Consider the following 23,566-nt stretch of genomic DNA (forward strand, 5'->3'; position numbering starts at 1 on the left):
GCCTACGCACTCCCTCCTCTCTTAACCCTGATGAGAGGAACATATCAAAATGGCTCCCGCTGCACTCCCGTTCTGTTTCTCAGACTTCCTTTCAACAAAAACTCTGGTCAGTTATATATATATAAAATCTGACGAAGTCATATCTAAGAGAATTCCCTTCCCTATACAGACTGAGACATCTCCTGCACTATTCCAACTCCCAATTATTTTGAATAACTGACAAATTAAACAACTAAATTTGGGATTGGTGGAGTGATTTAAAATGTCTGATTATTACATTGACATATACAATACAACTACCATATTCCAGACTTCTGTTCAGCAGTAAGTGTGTGTGGACCATATGAAATCCATTCTCTCCCCCACACAAGAACCTCCCACCCCCACGCTCTCTTTCCATCGATCTCTCTCACGCTCACTATCACTTCGGTAGCTGGCTCTGTATGCTTGCATGTTTAATAGCTCCGGTAAGGAAGATGTTAACAAAGTACATGCATGGATCCGGTGAAAGGCAATTACCTGCTTGCGTCACTAACTGTCGATAATTATCCTGCATCCAGTGAGAGTCTGACATACAACAGAACATTGCAGTACAATGTTGGTAATTTACCCATAATCCTGTGCCGAATAATGTATTGAACCGACTCTGAGATTAATTTAACCTTTGCATCGTACATATGCCTCCATCTATTTCCTTTCATCCATCTGGTCATCTAAGAATTTCATAATTTCCCCAATATATCTGTCACTGACACCACACGTAACTAGAAGTTCTGCAAACCCACTTTTCGTGAAAAGAACTGAACTCAGACTTCGCACCTATCATCTTAAATTATGACACATCCTCCTCTGTCTGACCGCCCTAGGAACAGATCTCGGTGTCAGTTCATGCATCCTGGTATCGTGAACAGCTCCATCAATTTATCGCTGATCTTCAGTTACTTCACACAGAAAGGTCCTTGCTCACCCAAGTATTTTTTTATGAAAGAGAAGGGCCTTTGTCAAGCCAATATCCCAGGAAAACCAATATACACCATCTCTGACGTTCTTACATTCTCCCGAAAAGAAGACAACCAATCCCAAACGATATTCCAAGTGTGGTATAATTAGGGTTCTATACAGCTGCAACATTACTTTGGAGCTTTTGAAGTCCATCCTGCGGGTACGGAATCCACCATTCTGTGGGTTCACTCAGAAAACGGGCACGTTTGGCATCTCACTCTCCATTACAAAGGTCGTAGCTGCAAAGCGGTTAAACAACTTATGCTTCCCAGATAATCTCACATTCGTTATGAGGACTCAGTCTTCAGCATGATTTGGGAGAACCTAAACTTTTCATCATACCTCCTCTTATTTCCTTGTTTCTTCTTGGTATCCGAGACTTCCGCTAATTCATAAGCCTTTTGTCCGCTCCTTTCTCATGTCAGGTACATAATTCAGCTAAGTCACCGGCGGTGGATATTCCTCTCCAGTCCCAAAACAGAGGTCAGCAGGCAACCCCGTCTCGCGCCCAATCATCAGATAATATGACAAGTATCCTGTAGCTTCACTTTGTGCACAGTTGTAGATGTGGACCAGATATCCAATATGTTGACTCCAATTGTTCAATTTTTGATGTCCATGGTTTCGGGCATATCCAACAAAGTCCGATTGAAACACTTGGTCTGGGGATCACCCTACGGGTGATACGGCTTAGACCGCGACTTCCCTATGTCAAGCTCTGTAATTCATGTATGGGGCTAATGTGGAAATTCTATCCCTGCCCACTATGTATCCGCCTAGTTAGGCCATAATAAATGAACTATTTCTCCTATGACACATTGGCCACAGTGGACGCCCACTGATCCTTGACAAGGAATTCTTACGCATATCTGCTGTAGTGATCCGTAATACCCAAGTCATTCGCAATGTTGCTGACATCTGTATCTAACGACAGGAAATCCACACAAACAGTTCAAGTGGCCCGGCACTCTTCAAGCGGAACAATCGAACGGCCCTCGAAGGCAGAATCTTCTTCTCTATACATCAAATGCACGACTTGCATTACATCTAGACCACTGGCTTCATCCAGCGTCAGTAGAACCTATCTCTGAGCAATCTATTGGTCTTGACAACACCCCAAATATCCAGGACCATTATAAAACGACTTCCACACAATCCTCAAATAATTCTCAGGCAAAGCCAGGTAGGAACGCTGTGGTCGGTGGGGAGGCGACCTGACTCGATATAATATCTAGTACATCGATCTCAATCTGGGCCATTCTCTCAGTAATTGAGGCACCACAGAGTATTTCGATTTGTCCACTTTGGCCATGTCCCCTTTCGCATCTGCTGGCGAAAGGGTACCGCTCCCTGTAACGTCTCGTAAGCAGTTGCTTCCGCCCCATGACGCAATTCTGTAAACTTGTTACTCTTCAGAGCAGTCAGTTTGCATTAAGCTTGTGAAATTGCACCGTCAGAAACTCCCAAATGATCTACCGCTAGATCCGCCTCACTTTCCACCGCCTTCACCGTGATGGGAAACGAGCAAATGGTTTTCACTCCAGCGGCAGAAACACTCACCTACTCTCCGCCCCTATCAAGCCTTTCATGCACACATCGGGAAACGCATCGGATTCCGGACCGACTCTTCAGGCTGAAATCGTAGGGAGACAGTGCCGCCAACGACCGATGGCCCGTGCTCAAGATATCAATTAAGGGATTCTTGTCCGTCCTTACCTGACACTTGGCACCATTGATATAACAAATTAACTAATACACCGCAGCCCATTTCAATGCCCGGAACTCCAACTTATAAGTTGGACACTGTTTCTCAGAGGGTGACGGACTTGGGCTGTCAAATGCGACAGGTCTCAACCTTCCGCCCTGATCCCGATATAGAAAACAGCCTAAGCCCTCTCTGGTGGCAAGCAAATGCTGCCAATACGTCATTCAAAAGCCAGCACGGTTGCATTCATCGGCAGTTCATTCAGCGAATGAAAGACCACTTCACATTTCGCATCCCATCTCCCTCCAAACGGCTCCAATGAAGTAAGATAAAACTTACTGTCCTCTACTTTTGGCATCATGTCTTTTGTCGCCGAGGGAGGGGAACAACACAGAAGATGTTTTATAGGTTAACGCACGTTAGAGTAGTCCTTCACGAACTCCGAATCCATAGGAACGATCACAGGGCGATCATAGTCCGCAGCCTTGGCGAGTCGGTCACTGCATCTATTTTAGATGGATCTATAGCTACTCCATCCGAAGACACAATTTGCCCAACAGGGTTCACAGACATTGAAAACTGCCAAGTCAAATAAACCGTACTTTAGCAGGAGTTTGTTGTAATCAAAGTACAGTAGTTATGTTCAAAATAACAAGTTTTATTCATGTTGCCCAGTGTCATATGATTTGTGTTCTGTCATGCAGTACCGGAGGATAGTAACTGCGGTAACCAAATATGCTTAGTATCAACAGAATGCTTCGAAGTTAGAAGACAGCATATCCCTGACTACAGATAGGGTTTTCAGATGAGAGGACCCGAAGGATGGGAAAGATCAATTCATTAATCAATTGCATTACATTTAAAGGAATCATACTGTAAGTTCCTGAGTGATTACGAATTGTTTATCATGTAATTCTCACAGTTGTACTCACTGAGCAGTCAAACAACAATATCTAAAGTAATCTTGGTTTACAGCTGGCAGATGGGATATGTGCAGACTTAACGTGGTCATTTCCTCAGAGCAAGTTTGGAAAGCCTGAAATGATCATATACACTTTCAAAGTCTGGCTGATTTGTAAATACTTCCAGGGATTGACACAGGATCTTCAATTTTCTGATTATTTCGTCGGCTTTATTGAATGTAGCAGTTCCATAAGATGAGGGAATTATTCACTCATACAAATGTTTGTCAGTACACAAACAATGAGGTTGACATGCCGACTATTACGTAAAGAGATCTGGGAACAGAAAACAATTGGAAGCTACTGAAACTAATTTTCTGCTTAATTCGTACGAAGTACAAAGCCCTTCATGCTGTGCTCGGTCTATCTAACTTTATATGTATCTATTTATTTGTTTTCACTTTACACAAGAGGACACACAACATAAATGGCTGGAACTAATCACTAAACACGTCGTTAAAGGTCCATACTGTTTACAAGGGTAAGTGCAGAAACTGAGCGGTTCAAGCCAATGTTTATCTGTTTTGAAATGAATTATTTGCATTGAGCAGGTTGCTTGTTAATTCCACGATTAGAAAATTCTCAACAATCGTCAACCGCAACAGAAGATACTGCGCTGCACAGCCAACAGCAATTGAAATATATGTTATTCCTTATTTTGGGATAATCTTGCGTGTAACTATGAACTAGAATGTACATCACCACCAGAATATTAAGCATAATCACCGTACGTGCTTGTGTAACTGCAACGGGGTCAAGCAGAACGCCATATTCATTTGCAGTATAACTGCTTGCTCTGAATGTGAATTGCAAGATTTGTGGTTGATGTCAAAATTATGCAAAGGAAAGAGGTAGGAAATTCTACTAGGTCGCCGCGAAAACTGTTACAATAACAGATTTCCTTGATACAATAGCGACATTTACGCTGCCGGCATCAAATGGCAATGAACTGGTCGAACGCATGAATGATCGTTATTTAAGAGAGATCTGCTTTAGAAACCCAAGGAGGACCACTCCGGCAGCCATTTTTTTTTAATAGTAGAGGAATCTTATAGTGGAAGAAATATACCGAAGCCGGTTGAAGCTACAATGATGTCAATGGTCATGTAATCGGCTACAAAGTTTCAAAATAGATGGTGAATGATTGACGACGAGAGGCTGCAACAGTTTTGGGAAAGATTTCAGTTGCCCCGAGTTGCATTGAGAAAGGGAAAGGTTAAACAGCAAAATACTTGTTCGCACAACGATTTACTGTACCTATGACTCATATTCAATTCCAACTGTAGCGTGTATAGAGATTGCACATTCTCCCTGGACCGCATGGGATTTATGTCGGGTGATGTGGTTCCTTCAAGGAGTCGACTTCTGATATGCTTTGGTAGGCTGTTTGATTGTTGTAAGTTATAGCGTGATTAGGCTAGGATTGAATCTGGGGATTTTTTGGCTCCGTGACTGGAAGTACAGAAAGAACAAATTCCTAACTGTGTCTCCAGAAATAACTAAGTATACAAACAAGCAAAGAAACAAAAAAGTAAATAAATGAGAATCGGTATGACCTGCAAATAATGTTTGGTGGGAAGTCGGGATGAATTTGTATTTCGAAACAATTTATCCGACGCTTTTAGATGACAGATAAATTCAATTAAATGCCTACGCTATCTGGGTGTTTGTAGAACCGAAGTATCAACTTAAAATATATGCCCTGAGCTCCTTCAACATTGCATCGATTGGTTAAACACGCTCGTGTGAAAAGGTGAAAGAAAATTTCACTATAACAGCACATCCCATTGCAAGTACTTCATTTAGACATATTTGAATTGACTTTGCCCAGTGTTCACTACAAAGTTGCAGCAGGGTCAGTGTGATCAGAGGCAGAAATGGACTGCACCTTAGTTCTGCAATTTTTGCGGTACAGTCGCGACACTCCAAATCACGCATCGAAATTCTATTAATGACAGGAAACGGCTACTTTTCCGACAAGCTTTCAATTTCAAATTTCCTTTTTGATCTAAACTGCTATATTCCTGTAAGTCTTTAATATGATTTCTTAATATGAACAGAGGAATGCAATGAGAACATTGTCTTTTGAAAGATTATTTCGAAAATTTCAATAATAGAGAACAAAATACCAAATGCACAACATGATCGGATGTAGCGTAATGTTCCAGGGGGTATAAGTGTTTGAACAGTAAATCAGTTGAAATAGGATCGCCTGACTGGAAGTGAGAGGGACAGTCGATTTAAGAAACGTCTTTGAACGTTCCTGTATGGTTTCACACCAGAAGGATAGTTGAGCCATTTTTGAAGTGTCATCATGAGACGCAGTATCTCTGAATTGTTTGAAATGCCATTACTTATTTGCTTGTTTGTTGATTTATCCTTATCTCTTTATCTACAAAACTACTTATCTATGTATTCGTCTTTGCTATAATTTGTGTTATTTTATTTTCTAAATCACCATTTATTTATCTATCTATCTATCTATCTATCTATCTATCTATCTATCTATCTATCTATCTATCTATCTATCTATCTATCTATCTGTCTATCTATCTATTTATTTGTTTGTTTGTTCGTTCGTTTTTCATTTAATTATTTAATTGTTATTTATCTATTTATTTATTTACTATTCAGTTATGTGTTTATTTATGTATCAACTTATGTTACTTATTTAGTTAGTTAGCTATTTTTATTTTATTATCTGATATTTATTTATATATCATTTATTCAATCGCAGAAGTAGCCTTTGATTATGTAACCATAAAATGTTGGCCACAATTTGTAACTCCCTTTTGAAAGTCTTGAAAAAAAATAAACAAGTTCTACTTGGTAGAACAACGCCGCATGATTGTCTTAACAGTTTACTGAGAATTAACTTGATGACATTTTCCAGCTGATCGATGAATTTTGCAGTTAAAGAAGATGAGAAAAAAAACAGCAGAGGTAGAAATCTAATTTTGGAGCACTTAGGTGAAAATCAAATAATTCATTCTGAGTCGAGTAAACTTATTCACTTATCGCTTCAGTTGAATTCACTATGATTAGCCGTATTTCATTTGGGACACTTTCATTTACTGACTCAAACTTTTCATTCCCGCGTGTTCATTGTGATAGCTGACAAAAGTTGAAGGTACACTAACTTTCCCTAACTTTATCCAAATATTAAACATGCTTTCCTCTTTTTATGATTTGTTGAGGTTGAATGCATCGTCATAAACTGAAATTGAAATAGTCATGCTGGAGTTTATAGTACATTATAAATTCTTTACTTTTCCATTTTGCAGATCTGCCTGAATTTATTCACTAACTGAGAGGACATAAGAAACCCATTTTTGAAAAGTGCACCAACATCGAACTTATCGGTCATTAGAAGAGCGAAAACAAAAAAAAGAAAAAAAATACTGTGAAAACATTCTCACAAGCCTTGATAATATTGTATTAATTTCGTATATTAATTATTCCTCTGTCTATACTGTAGGCTGTTGAACAATCATTTATAATACTCTGGTCTCCATTGCACTCTGGTGACTCACTATGCATATTACACTGGTTCATAATAGATTGGAAAATTTATTCGGTATACGTTGAATGCCATGAACTCTTCTTCGCACTGAACAGATGCCGTCTGACATTGTGTTTGTTTGTTTCATGTTCTCTTTCACTTGTGAAACTGAGGGCGCGGTATGTTGTTTTTTGTTATACTTTTACATTAAAATGGACAACCACAATAACTGTAAACGTGTTGTATTAATCGTGAACATGCATGCCCCTTTACACGATCTTATTTAACAATATTGTAACACACTCCATATTACAGCAACAGCTCTGAAACTGGGTCCTGCGTAGGCTTACAGTGCGGTCGTGTGACAAACTCCATGACACTTATTGAGCACTTTATACTGTTCACAAATCTTAACTAGGCAGCTGCAGGAGTAAGGAAAGAACACAGAGATAAAAAGGATTCATACTACACCAGGTGATAATGCATTAGACTGAGTTACTGGACAAACCTTTCTTATTCTCACAATAGAAAGTGCGAAATACTTTATTACTTTTCTTCGCAATGTGTAACGTGAAACTAAAGTAACTTGCAACATCAGGTATAACTATTAATATTAACTTCTTATTAACTAGTGGTAATTACTCTCAGATATATAATTTTATTTTTACCTTTAATTACCTCATTATCCGATATCACATAGTACCGTATACAGTATGTTACAAACCAGTGGAGTAGTTGCAATCACGTTCAGAGAATGTTTCCTGTTTAGTGTTTCATGTTTGTTTCACACTGTTTGCTACAGAACCGCAATGCAAAACTGTGTGCAGTAGTTGTGATAAGATCATAAAGTTACTCTCAATTTCATCTCCACACGGAAATAACACGCGGAGACAGTCAGCTGTACAGATGCCATAGTGAATTGCTACGCATTGTCAATAACTAGAGCTCATCAACAAAACTACCATTAGTGAATTCATCGACTCCAGTAACTGGTTTCCACACAGCATACTCCAGTTCTCTGCCCAGATAATGGCGGCGACAAAATAAATTAAAGAAAGATAAAAAAAAACAACACATGTGCAGCTTGAACAAAAAGATGTTTCTATGTCCATCTGAGGAATTGCATTTGCAGAGTTGTTGATTGCTCAAACCGGTAATATGTTTAAAATGAGAGAAAATACTATAATATCTTGCAGCATATAACGCATAGAATCATAAGAATTCATCATAAGGAATGGGACACCACCTCTGTGTGTCACGCGACATGCCATTCGTCAATTTACAAGGACAGCATGATCTCATTCCCTTTTACGTCTGTTTATTTTTTCTACACACGTCATATACACAGTATGAGATCGGCGCTCATTTAAAAATGATTTCGAAATCAGTTTAAAAAATAGATTTTGAATCTGAGTAACGCAAGTTGAGGCGCAGTGCACTGTCCAAGTCCATGCTTTCGAGAAGGTCACAGTTTGAAAATATCATCGGGATAGGTGTTTCCTCATACAATCCAGGGTTGGGTTCAATCAAACTGAATTGCATTTTTCCACTCTGCCTCTCTTATTGGGGATTTTGTTCAATTCTGATATCACAATATTTTATGATAATTAAAAATCGCTTGTACGCTTGTATTCTTTTCAATGATGACTAGCCCACACAATAGCCCAAGAACTGATGTACCACTATTTCAAAAATGCGAGACATGCTCTATGATCTCTGCGACTTGATGGTCATAAATCAAAACCTGCAGAAAACATGCATTGGGATGGGACAACATTATATCCTGCTGAACAATCACCTAAAACAAGTGGTTATTTCTGTTTTATTTGCTTATTTATGAGTCTCTACTTCAGAAAATCGGTGCATGGCAAATTCACATAAAGTAGGCGGGGAATTCCCTGATTAATCTCAATACTTTTCAAAAAGAAATACGGTTTTATATTCTGACACAGGTATCTACGTATGCCCTTCGATCCTTGATATCCATCAGTTTGATGTTGAAGAAGATGATTACAGGGAATTTACCGTCCAGGTTCACGAGAGAAAAGTACTATATCAAATGCGAGAATATAGTTTGTCGGCAGTTACATGCTTGCCTGGAAGCTCCTGCGAAAATCGAAGAATGAACAGTCCTCGTCAGTGAAGTGCTTAAGATATGCTGCCATCTGCTGGAATATATCTTCTTTGTTCTCGCGATGTTACATGAAACTCAATGCCTCCTTCACGTCTCAACAGTCTATACACAAACAATCACCACTTCTTTCCGCCTAATTAATTGCTAAGTTATTCAAAGAAAAGCTATTTTCATAGGATGCATGAGAACACGGCAAAATATCGTGTGCCGTGCTGCTTCCTCATTTCTGCTTTCCGCATCAATTCTGGCGTCTCTACGCTCTGCCAGAAATCCACGTCAGAGAAGAGTAAAGACTGTCATTGCGTCGTTTGCTGCACCCACGATCGTAACCTCCCATTTATATCGTTCGCACCCTCTGCCTCGTGAGCATGCGTAATTTGCAGACGGTTTTCACGTGAAATGCCGGCTGCCCCGCATTCCTTCGCCTTTGTGTGGCGCTGCGGTGTTTACGTCAGCTCACAAGGTATTTGACTCCTTTTTTCTGCACTTCTGAGATCGCCTCTGTAAAACTTCGTTTCCTGCAGTGCGTCTGAACGTCCTTTTTTCTATTGTGTCTTTCGAGATTTAACACTGTGCTTTGCTTGTTGTGATTGGCTGGTCCAGCCAAGGGATGTGTATTTCTTCTCTGGCAATGTGTCTCTTACCTGTAGTCACGGGAGCACAGAGTCAAACAGAGTGATTATGATGACCTGTCTCACGCCGTTCCTCATTGTTGTGTTTCTTCTGGGTAAGATGTTCCTTCACTGTAATATTCCAAAACTCCTGGATTCTCTGTAACCACGTTTTTTTTTCGTTCCGTTTACGTAACTACGATGATCGAAGTAGAGTTTATGATCTATTATTTTTTTTCCTGTTAGACTGGAGCCTTCAAGACGCAGTAGAACAGTCAGTGGATGCAATGACGATCAACGAAGAAAGTGAAATTAAACTAAACTGTACTTTACAAACAAGTTATGCACTCCCGAATGTTTTATGGTACAGGCAGCGTCCCGGACAGCGACCACAGTATTTGATTCGTGTCAGAACTGTGAAAGTAAACCGAGATGATGATGGAACCGACCGATTATTTGCTTCCTACGATAAAAATTAAAAAATTGCCGAACTCTCGATTAAGAATGCCATCATCTCTGACTCAGCCACGTACCTCTGCGCGATGAGCACACAGTGTTGAGTAATCTCAATTATCTCGAACAAAAACACACTTCAGCAGATTCCGTGAGAGCTCGATAGAGGGCGAACAAATCAAGGGGAACATAAATGTTAACTGAACTGTAAAGTCTTCGTCCCATGAAAGTATATAATATCATAGCGAGCTTCTATCAGCAGTGACCTTTCCACTTGGCATTTGCTTTTCGATGGCTGTAACTGATCAAAACCACCTCATCTTGTAATTCCTATGTGTTACTGACTTTCTCTGAAAATTCAGATTTCACATTGGAAACTGACACACTCATCACCACCGATACATGAATCCTACTAAGTCTTCCTTTGACACAAAAAGGGACCAAATTTTGGCACAATAACCGCAGAAGTCCCAATCAATATTCTACCTCACATTACAATCACTCAGAAGCAATCAGCAGTCTTTTTATTTCACTCACAGGTTTAATCGCAATTAGCTGGATTGCTGGGCTGTTTCTACCATTTTCAGTCGTGTGCACGGTAACAGAACGAACTGGAAACGCCCGTCCTACCGATTGCCCAGTAAGGTATATCTGCAAATATTCCGCAGGACTGCAAGCTACTGCACAAAAGAAACTCTAGGCTTCCTTCACGTCTCAAGGACGTCCACACAAGTAATCAATACTACCATACTCTCAATAAATTACTAAGTTATTCAGAGTAAAACAAAATTTTCAGACACCAGTGAGCGACGAAAAATATTGCGCGGCACATGTTTTAGCTTGTTTCAGCGTATTTATATTAAATCTGATGTCCCTATATTTTGCCAAAATCGACTTCAGAGATGATTACTGGCTGATATTATCTCCTTTGTGCCTCTCATACTTCTGGCATAATCTGTCTCAATGTTTAAGCGTAATTTAATGACAGTCTTCTCCACGCGCCCTGCAGCTGCATCACATTCGATCACCACCGAGCGGAACTATGCAATTAACGCTGACACCCAAAGACTTTGATCCACTTCTCATATATCTTTGCCAGTTTCGAGCTGACCTTTCGAATTCCGTACCAAGTTTGAAAACTTTTCTTTCGTGTGTCACAGATTTGATACTATTTGATGCTGCTTGAGGTTGGTTGCTTCTGACAGATTTTTTTGTATTTTTAATCCGACAGTCCATTTCCACTGTACGATTACAAAATTAAAGTCGAGTAACTTTATTGTGAAGGGCGGATTTATGCCGCTCCTCATTATTATGTTCTTTCTCAGTAAGTTGTTACTTCACTGTAATAATCGACAGTCATCCAGAATATTAATTTAATAACGGAGACTACTCTAGGATAGTACCGTATCATTCGAAGCTTCTCTAGCTACCCTGCAACTACGTGTATTCTATTTAAGGTTGCAGTTTGTTCGCGGTGTAGACCGTGATTTATTATTTATTTTACTGTTACACTGGGGTCATCAAGATACGGTAGAACAGTTGGTCGGTAAAACAACCTTACAAGAAAAAATAAACATGTTTTGAATTTAACTTACCAAGCAGGTGGTGCACTCCCAGATGTGTTCATGAACAGAGAACAACCACATTGAACGTTGTGGATTCTAGCAGAGAAAGTAAATCGACAAAAGGACGGAACAAACCGATGGCACGTCATAGCAACACAAAATATAGATTACTATCTTTTCCAAACCCAACTCTGCCTCTGCGAAACACCTACAATGTGTTAAAATATCTTTTGCACTAAACAAAAAAACACTCAGAACAATTCCACATCAGCTCCATAGAGGCCGAAATTACCAAAAGATTTAGGGCTGGCAAAGCAATGTGGAAACAAATGCTAAGTAATGTTTGAAGGCTTAATTTAATGGTTAAAATATCGAGAATACAAAGGAAATTCGGTAACTGTAATAGAGTAATTGAAATTCGACAAGCAAAAGTGCAGAAAATTATTATTATCGTTGTTATTAACAATAATAAAATAAATCTCGAGAGCACAAAATGAATAAGTCTTTGAAAGTCAGTCAATTGTTTGAGGAACAGTTAAGTGATGGGCAACTTATCTTTCTCAGATTCAGCAGCCTGATGTTTTAGAGATAAGACAGTTTCCTTAATCAGGAGACCTGAGCTTTACCCTTACTTACGTTCTCTCTAATGGCGAACCGAGTCGGGTGAATAACCTGGGTAGTGGAGGTGTCTGATTATGGATGCTGCTTTCCTGCGACAACAATCTGGGTAGATATGCTGAATAATGTGGAATGCTTTATCGGTGATGAACTTGGATGTATCCAGTAGTGTTTATAGGATGTTCCGTTCAAATGCATTGTTGTTTCGTTGTTGATGAAGTCAATCAATATAATCTTTTATAGAAGCGTGTTAATCTCAGACGGAATCTTCGCAAACTCGAAGAAGTAGAGGTGCTGCTTCCGAGGAGCGATACATTTTAAATTGCTGACACTCTCTACCACTGCTTCGCCTGATAAGGGCTGGTACATGTACCTCAACTTTCCTCCACTGGAATCAACAGTCAGCTTCTTAGTCTTGTTGATATTGAATAAGATAGCAAAGCCTTTAAGACAGATTTCAATCTCCCTCCTTTATGCTGATTAGTCATCATTCTTGTTTCGTCAAACGATAGCGTCAGCAAATGCAAATATAACATTTGAATTGATATAAACCACGTCATCATAAGTTTAAAGTCAGTAGAGTATGGGGGGAAAGCAAACAGACCTGTGGTGCTACTCTGCTTATGGAGGTTTTGGGTCAGATATTGATGCCAATCCAAACTAAGTCGGTCTGCATGTGTGGAAATCGAGCATCCAATTTCACAAAGAAGAACTGAGGCCTTGAAACTTATTGATTATTTCGAAGGATATAGGATATAGGATATAGATATTGAATGTCAAGATGTACATATTTTTGATTTTCGGATGTTCCAGCTTTGTGTGAACAGCCAAGAAGCAGATATCGATGTGATCCCAAATACCAATACGACTCCACATTCTCATAACGATTTACTGTACGGCAGCGCTGATAACACACTTACTTTTGAGCAGCAGAACTTCATATTCTGACTTGGTACGCTCCAACATGATGACGTTAATATTGATTTATCCAACTTCCGGTAGTTTCTCGCCCATCGTTGGCAAACCAAGTTTTTGTCCTAGAATGAAATGTATTTCACGTTATTCGTAAAGTAAAAACAATGCGATGATATAGATTCATATTTTAATTATTTAATAATTTTATTTATGGACTCAAAGGACATATTCTTCTCCATTTCCTGAATAGTATATTTCAAGACTGTTAATAACTGTACAAAATTCTGGTGAACATATAGCACTTCGGCAAGCTCACGTGCTGACTGATATTTCTCTCCCATTTATTCTGACTGCGAAGCACCCAAACATAGTCAGCAACCCCAAATTACATCACAGTTTAAAGTCCAATTAACCTATACATTAGTACGTTTTCGGACTATGAGAGAAAACCACGGCATCTGGAGGAAATCGAAGCCGGCAAGGCGAGAACCTGCCAGCTTACATATGGGTTGGGAATTAAACCTGGATCGCTGATACAGAAAATTCTTACGCCAGCCACTCCGTCATCGTTATTGCCAATTTAACGTTTCAGTTTGAGTTATACAAGAGTGTTTCTCTGCTAACATATGGAAAACCACGACTGTGACTGAATGAAACAGTGACTCAGCTCTGCCAGCAGCAGTTTGCTTTACGCTCTTCCATTTCCGAGCCACGTCACAAAAGAGTGAAATGTGACTTTTTACAAAAATACTGGTTTGCACCATATATTAGATCCGTCGATATCAGCTGTATCTCCAAGCCTTCTGTAATGAGAAGCATTCCTAAGTGAGTGTACCGCATTTGAAGTATTGTGTGCAATTTTCGACCGCATTGTAGAGGCCTCACTCCATTGAATTCCGATGCGCTAGTATTCGCTGTTCAGATGAATTGCGGGGGGAGGGGGGTTATCTTAGAACTACACCAAATATTGGAAAGCATAAATAGAGTGGATGTGAAGAGGAAGGGATCACAATCTGTGTGTCAGGGGTAGAAATGCGCTGTACCAGAACAAAGGGACATCGATTTAGATAAGATATCAGGAGGCATTATATAGCCAGGGTTTGGTGAATTATGGAGCTCATTGTCTTTACAAAGAAATTGTTTATGTTGAGAGATAGTATTTTTTCTCTTTTTTGATTAGACATGACGTTAAAGGTTATAGGTAGAATACAGAAGAATGGGCTAATCAGGATAATAAATAAGTCATGATAAAATGACGGAGTAGACTCGATGGGCCGATTTCTGCTCATTCTTATTCTGCTTATTCTGCTCCTATGTGCTATAGTCTTCTGGCGTGCTGAAAAATCGGAGCTTCGTTGTTGTCTGAAGAAGTCGAAATTCTATGTCAGACATGCTGAAAACTCTGCAAAAATAACGAAAAGCCAGTCGTCGGAGGCGGTTGACATCAGTCATCTGTCGGTGCCAAATGGTCGGTCTCCTGAACAAAGTCGTTCAGCGACATTTCGATAACAGGCACTGCCACCTTCTTCAGGGATGATGCCAAGCCATGTCTCGTCCTGTGGAATATATATATATATATCCGTTGATCGCCCCCAATGATTGGATAGTCCTCCTCTAATCAGGCTTCCACACTCTTGCGTTGTTTATAGTCGACTTAATTTTAGGGAGAGCTTTGTTAAAATTCTATTTGTCTGGTTTCATTTCAATAGCTTCGTTCAGGATGCTTCATTCCCAGAAAATCATTGGGACGGCAGAGCAGTTTTGCGCCGTCGAAGTCAAACCTATCGCCATTGTAAATGCAATGTTCTACTACAGCCGTTCTATCGAGTGAGGGCAAACGGATACCCGTCCTGTGATCCTTGGCACGGGTTTCTAACATGCATCACTTCGGCCATATATACGATCCTCAGCATTCACAGTAATCCTTTAAACGTCAGATTTACTGAGCCCCACGAAATATATGAAAAGCATAAGCTGCGATCCGAACTTCCTTACAGGTTTGTGGATGCCAACAAACCGTGTACCTTAAGACGAATGGCGATGCGTCAGGAATCCGTGGATATATAAGGCAGAAAGGTCGTAACTACGGGTTTCTACTCGTTTTCCGATTTTTCCGTCGGTCCTTTCAAAAGCTTCATTGATTTATCTCATGTTGTAGCCAACTCGAAGGTACGTATTGCGTAATTCTCTTACTTAATCGTAGAGACTCTCCGGGTCCAAAATGGTTTCCACATGGTTAATCCAATTTGAAACCGGCCTTAAGGTACACTGGAGCGGTATTCGTTGGATTGCCCGGTGTAATTATCTGCAGCAGAGCATTGCTTTGGCAATGGCCATGGGATTGACATTGACGACAAAAACTTACTGTACGGCGTCGATGGCTTCAAGGAACGCAAGTTGAAGAAAATCATCAAAATGGAATCTCAGCAAAAACTTCTAACAAAGGCCGTCTCGCTTTTTATTCGATTGTGAACACGATGTGGGACCTGAAGCCTGATTAGACGAGGACTAGCAAATCCGAAAAAATGGCAGTGTAGTGTTCTCGCACAGGTGTAAAAGAACTCTGAAATAAACACCAAGCTTAAAACAATCAATGAGGCGGTCCCAGTAAGATTAACCGTTTACTGTTCACTCTTCCACATTAACGTATGGGGAAAACTGGTGATAAAACAATACAAAATATATACAGTATTTGTTTCCTTCTTGACATCACATTTACATCATAAATACTTGCAAAAGTAAAACTACAACAACTATATTACATTAAAGTGCAACATACAGTCAGAATCTACCTACGCCAGCGACTACTTTAAATACACTTCAACACAAACTATCCGCAACTCTTTAAATAACAAAAACATAAACCTTATCAACCGTCATTACATTTAACAGAATCAGCGTTAACATTTTTAATTCAACATATCGATTATCTCATGAACTTACGGCATTGCTTCACTGATGTTTCTCGTGCGTCGAAAGAAAACTTTTCTCGCGCTGATCCTGCACATGTGAGCCCCCTCCTTCCCGTTTCTCAAAAACCGGGAGAAACAAGATTTTCCGGCAAGACGCGGTGAAACCGGGTGTGACGTCATCGCATGCCGCGATAGATCTCAGACAACGAATTTACTTTAAACAATCTTAACTTTAACTAGAAAACGATAACAAACGAATTACTAAAGCGAAAATATAATAAACTAAACAAATGCCATAAAGGCAACACAGGCAGCTTGGGATTAAAGCATCACTAGCGTAGACATACCCATGCATCATCCTTGATGAGGCTGACAGAGTTTGCTGTTGATTGGCCGGTGAAATATGACGCCTGAACCCGACTAGAAACCGGGAGGAGTTTATTCGTAATATATAACTAAACTGCTCCAATTGTCATGCATGTTTTAGCGCAATTTTTCACAGAGACGTATAGATATGCGTATAATATAAGAACCATAGACAATATTTGGCATCATAACTGCAAAGCAGTCTTGTGTACTGAGTTCAGACCAAACTCAAAACTACATTAACAAAGGCACTATCCGCAATAACTAAATTTGATTTTTTTTAAAGTACTTACAAGCGTTTGGGATTACAGATTAAATCGTCAACATTGTTTTCCTTTGACATCTATATATGCACTCTAGTTGTTTCTATTATCTACTTTTCTTTTAGATTTCAATTTTTTGCTATTTTTGGTCTTCTATTATAGAAACAACCAAGAAAACATTATCAGTATTTGCATGCACGATGTGCTCACATCTAGCAAATTAGTGACAGTTCTGATTAATTTTCATCGACAATTCCCATGTACATAGACGGTTAAAGAATCTGCGGCGAAAAGCAGCGAAAGAAATACAAATAGCGTTTACGATATTAGGAGCATGGATTTTCCCGTTTGTCGTACAGAGAGTATTGGCGTGAAAGATCATGAAAAGAAAGAAATGTTATATTGCGACAGAACTGCTCGAGATACGAAACCAATCATCGGGTTATTAAAGGAAGAAGTAAAAAGACTAGACACTGATTAGCCCAAAGGCATTTTTATTAATTTGATGCAGGAGGCAGAAGAGAGAACTGGGGGTAGGTTCATAGAAGTATAAATTACATAAATAAGATAGAACGCTCAAGCATTTCTTTTTCCCACGGATAACATGCCTGTGCGTAGGTTTAGTGAGAGGAGAGAACGCTAGAGCTGAAGCATTGTTTAACACAGATGATATTGCACGGAGGGTAGTGTAGATACGAAATGAGCGACAGTGGAGCTGAACCCAGCAAAAAGTAACATATCGTTCAAATTACATTACGGTGCTAATATAGAAGCAGAATTCTTGTAGGGATGTTCGCTGAACGTAGGTAAAACGAAATTACAAATATTGGTACGGCAGACAGAACGAATATGAGAACCGAAAATCCATGATATTTTAATAACGAATATTCTAATGTAGTACTCAGTAGCACGTAGATACATATAAGAAAATAAAACCATTGTCCAATTTGTCATAGGGTGAGATATGTCGAATAGGTATGTGCAATCTAACGGTCGGGTCGAATCTATTAGGCCTGTTTATTTTTTCCAAATATTTTCTGCTCACATTTACATACCATGATTCGTTTACAGTATTTCTGTATTTGACTCAGAGTTACCCTGTTTGGGTGTGGACTCCGCATCACACTGGACAAGATTAACGTTTCGAAAGTGTTGCTTATTAGGATTTTTTTTTGTTTATGTTAGACAGCTTGAAGCTGCACACAAATGAAACCCCCTGGTTTCGTTGGCTGCATAAGTCTGTGACGGTCACCCTCCGCTCCCGCCAAATTTGTAAGAGTGAGTCGCCTCTCACCTGCCAAACCGGAGTTTGTGTGGATGCTGTTTAATTTGCTACCGTATAACAAATTAGTGCCACGAAACGACAGACGGTACCCGGCATACGATAGAAGGAATAATGTAAAAGAACTTCAACTTAACTAAAGGGCTAGTAAAGAAACACAAAAAGAAACAGTCAAATGTGCACACGTTGGAGCTCAGCGTTTCATTACGTTCACCGATCCTCAATCGATCATCGCTCCTGGCATCATGGAATCAAGGTGCCGATCTGTGGTAAATCAGTACGACCTGTTCCCTCCAGCATCTTCTCTCTTCATATCCCGCCGAACCAGTTTCCTTCACCACAATAACTTGCTCTCAGTTCTATCATCCTACTTGGATGGCACACATTCCTCTTCATCGCTTATCCTCAGCAATAATCCAGAAAGGCTGATAGCAGAACAGACTGCTCTTACAGGTTCGCTAAATGAAATGCTAACAACATAACAGTTAAAAATAGAACCAGGGCATTACACTATACGCCTCCAAAATAGTAATGTCTTGATGACTTCGAAATAATTTGTCATTTGTTCATTAATAACACCGTTTTAAAAGGAATTTTGAAAACGCTCAGAACCACCGACGCTTTTGTAAATATGTTGACATATTTCACGAGGGAGATAGTCGTAAAACTCCAGGGTTACATAGGCCAGATTCTCCCGGAGTCTCCTGACTCTGAGACCTCCTTCAGTGTAAGACGCTCTTTAGGATTCTCTTGCTCTATTTAACAAACCTTCCCCTGATCGAATATTTGTGCCTTCCGACAACTCAGACCGTTCGGCCGCTTATCTGAGCTCAGCTTCATTTCCAGTTACTTCAGAGAACAACCTGACTGTATGGTGCAGCTGTAGACATGCCTGTCCACTGCTGGTGCACATCATTTCAACTGCCTCGGGGTGAGAAGAGTTGGGAATTTCTTCCTCCATTTTTGGGGAGTTATCAGTGGTAGGTTTTCTTTTAATCAGAGAGCGGTGAGTCCGTGGAATAGGCTGCTGGCGGTGGTGGTGGAGGCGAAAGGGATAGGGTATTTTAAGAACTCCTGCGTGGATACTTGGAGCTCTGGAAAATAGAGGGTTATGGGTAAGCCTAGGAGTTCTAAGGTAAGGACATGTTCGGCACAGCTTTGTGGGCATTGTAGGTTTTCAATGTTTCTTATTTTCTCTCTGTTATCAAAAGGCAGCATATATCACACCCTTATTTCCTCATCCTTCAAGGCCATATCCCATTTCGGAATGGGACTGCTACGTATTCATTTCTGCTACTGCGTCATCAGTCTCCCCACGTTCCCACAGAGCACTCTTACTACCTGTAGGGTCCATGGCAGCCTCTGTGTAAACATGCACCACTTGTCTTGCCTCTTCATACTTCGTATCCCATCTCGCTCCATAAGCCTCCAAATGTCTAAGATAAAAATTACTGTCCCCTCCTCTTGTCTTATAACCATATAACAATTACAGCACGGAAACAGGCCATCTTGGCCCTTCTAGTCTGTGCCGAACGCTTACTCTCACAATTAATAGACAATAAAAATGGAACACCCATGGTTGACCCTTACCAAAAGAAGGCCTCAAAAGTATCAAATACTACAGGATTTAGCTTCAAGGTAAGAACATAAAAGTTTGACGGTGATTCAAGTTTGAAGTTTAAAAAAACATGGAGAGTGGTCGGTGTCTGGAATAGGCTGACAAGGATGATGGTGGGGGCAGATACGACAGTGGCTGTTAAACAGGATGTTAGATAGACACATGAATGTACAGACAATGGAGTCATCTGCATGCAGAAGAGTCTTCTTCTGTTGATCATTGTCAAAAATGACAGATTAAATCCACTGTGTTTCAATGTTGTAAAACAATAAAACAAGAAAACTTCCAAAGGGAGTAAATACTTTTTATAGGCACTGTAGATAGGGTCGTAAAGGGAGTTTTTTGCGCATTGGCCTTCATAAATCAAAGTATTGAGTACAGGAGATGGGATGCTGAATTGTATAAGACATTGGTGAGGCCTCATTTGGATTACTGTGTGCAGTTTTGGTCACCTACCCACAGGAAAATGAAAAGATGGTTGAAAGAGTGCAGAGAAAATTTGCAAGTACGTTGCAGGGTCTGGAGGACCTGAGATATAAGGTAAGTGAATAGGTCAGGACTGTATTTTTTGAAACGTAGAGGATTGATGGGAGATTTGATGGAGGTACACAAAATTATAAGGAGTATAGATAGGGTAAATGCAAGCATGCTTTTTTCCAGCGAGGTTGGGTGGGACTACAATTAGAGATCATGGGTTAAGGGTGCAAGATGAAATATTACAGGGGACACGAAGGCAAACTTCTTTAGAGTGTGGTGAGAGTGTGGAATGTGCTGACAGCACAGATGGTGAACGCGACGTTTAAGAGAAGTTTGGATAGATACAAGATTGGGAGAGGCGGGTGCCTGGGAATTTGAGCTGGTGAAGAGAACTTTAACGGAGAAGCCAAGGGCTTACAGGAAAACATGGATATAACATAAAAGCCGGCAATACATCTCAGAACATTGAAGCTGCACAATCCCGACATCTGACTTACTGCAACGCCTCTCGGTAGAACTGATACGCGCCGATGTTGTGCCTATGTACCGTCAGCATTACCTTCTTCATCTGCCTCTGTTCGCTAACAGCTGGAGTATCTGCATCAGGAACTTCCCCAGCCCTTTCCTGCTCACCCGCGCCTCCAGCTGGACTTCGTAACAGTACAGAACTTCCTCCATCCTCAGTTTTGTCTCTGAGGTAGGGTAACCGCACAGAAGAGGATTTATAGAGTGACTCAGTTTTCAGTAGTGCTTCACGAACATCCAATATTACACGAAGGATCCTAGGAACGAAGGTAGGGCGTTCAAAGTATGGGGTCTTCGCTAGCTGGTTACCGCCTCTATCTTAGACGGATAAATAGCTACTCAATACAAGGAGACCTGGTGCCCAACGGACATGGCAAACTTAACAACTTAGCTACTGATTCAAATGAACAGTCCTTCAAAATGAAATTGTTGTAATCACGTTTATGTAGCTATAAGTTTTATCCATGTTGCCTAGTGTAATAAGATGCAGTACGGGAGGACAGAAACCGGGCTAGTAAAAATATGTACAATGTCAACAGAAGGCTTCGCGTTTGGAAGCCACCATATCCCTGATTATAGCCAGGGCTTTAAGATGAGAGAATCCGATAGATGGGATGGCTCGATATGATAATACGATACTTAAAGGAATCATTCTCTACATTTCTGTGAAATACCTCCTTGTTTATAGTATAAGTCTCTTAGTTGTGCTCACTGTGTAGTCAAACAAAAATATCAAAAGTAATTTTGATTTACGTTGACAAGCGGGTGGAAATAAGATGCAATCTGCAGACTTGAGCTGGTCACTTCCTTAGAGTTAGTTTGGATATCCTTAAATGATCGGACTCACTTTTAACGACTGGCTGATTTCGAAATACTTCTTCGGATTCAAAAATGAGCTTCAGTTTTCTGCTTATTTCATTGGCTAATCTGAAATGCAGCGGCACCAAAAGATGACGCAATAATTCATTCAGACGAATGTCTGTCAGTACACAAAGAATGAGTTTCAAATGAAGACTATTATGTCTGATTGACCTGGGAACAGAAAACAACCGGAACTAACAGAAGCTATTTCTGCTTATTTTCTAAAACTTACAGAACTTCTTGCCCTGTTGTCCTCAATCTACCTAACTTGATATTGTATTTGTTTCATTTTACACAAGATGAGCAGATAACATAAATGAGGTGTCCTAATTACTACACAAGTTAGTTAACGGCCAATACTATGTACAAGGGCTGGTGCAGAAACTGAGTGGTTCAAGCAGATGTTTGCTGGTGTTGAAGTAAAACTTGAACGATATTCATTGAATAAGCTATTTATTAATTCCACGTTTTAAAAAAAAAATCTCTATATCGGCAACTGCAAAAGAAGAAACGGCGCCTCAAAGCCACCAGGAACTGATTATATTGTATTCCTTACTTTGGGGTAATTTTCCGTGCAACCATCCACTAGATTATTTATCACGCCAGAATATTCATCATTAACAGGTTACGCACTTGTGTAACTGCAATGTGGTCATGACTAAAGCTTAATTCAGTTGTTCTATAACTGTTTGATCTGAAGCTGAAATATAAGGTTTGAGGTTTATACGCAATTATCACCTATGGAAAAGAAAGAGGTACGAATTTCCAGCAGCCCGCCACGAAAAAGGTTGTAATAACAGATTAGCTTGGTACAGTAAATAAATTTACGGCGCCGGCGTCAAATGACAATGAACAGGTCAATTGCGTCGTCGATTGTTAGCTTAGGGAGGTATGGTTTCGAAACCCAATGACAACCAAGCTGTAGTCCGTTTTCGCCAAGAGTAATCTTACAGTAGTACAAATATCGAGAAGCTGGCAAAAGTTACTGTGATGGTGACGGATAGGAAATCGGCCTAAACTTCCAAAATATTTGGTGAGAGATTGATGAGGAGTAACTGCAAAACATTTGAGAAAGATTTCAGTTGCCAATAATTTCGGTTATGTTACGGCAACAAGAAATATCGAATTGAGACAGTTTTTTATAAACAAAGAAACAGTTAGGTAATCTCAGCTCAACAACAAATGTAAAATAAACGAAGGACTAACTTAACCGGAAGTTAACGGCTATACGGCAACTCGAAGAGTTGTTAAAGCGATAAATGCTGACACAGTTCTGAAAATTGGTAAATGGAAAAGTCCAAAAGATTTACACAGTCCATTAGGAGAGACTTTCCTGAAATAACAAATTCCTCGTCGACGTGACGTTACTGTAAATCCCACCGAAATATGTCTTGCCCGAAAGATTTACGACGAAGTATATATAAACGGCTTAAAGAACCGACTTTTTTACTTGATGAATAACGCTGCCCCAATCATTTCTGCCCTTACACAAGGAAAGGGTTATCTCGGATGCAGGTTACTCATTCCTTGAACGAGGATTCAATAAGGTCGATCCTGTAGTATACCGCCGACGACACCAAATTTTCTCGATCCTTCTGGTTTTCCGTACTTCGGTAAATTCTTTACTCTCCGACTGGATTAAAACTGGCAGCGTTTTAGCGAAACTGCCGGCAATAAACTTTGAGACTTAAGATAGAAAGTAAAATTCCACTTCAAAACTAAACTGCGTCATGAGACGAATACGCACAATAACGGAGTAACTTAAACGACGTCCCAACCAAAAACTCCTACGTCA

The sequence above is a fragment of the Hemitrygon akajei genome, chromosome 25 (genome assembly GCF_048418815.1).
Source record: "Hemitrygon akajei chromosome 25, sHemAka1.3, whole genome shotgun sequence".
Taxonomy (NCBI): Eukaryota; Metazoa; Chordata; class Chondrichthyes; order Myliobatiformes; family Dasyatidae; genus Hemitrygon; species Hemitrygon akajei.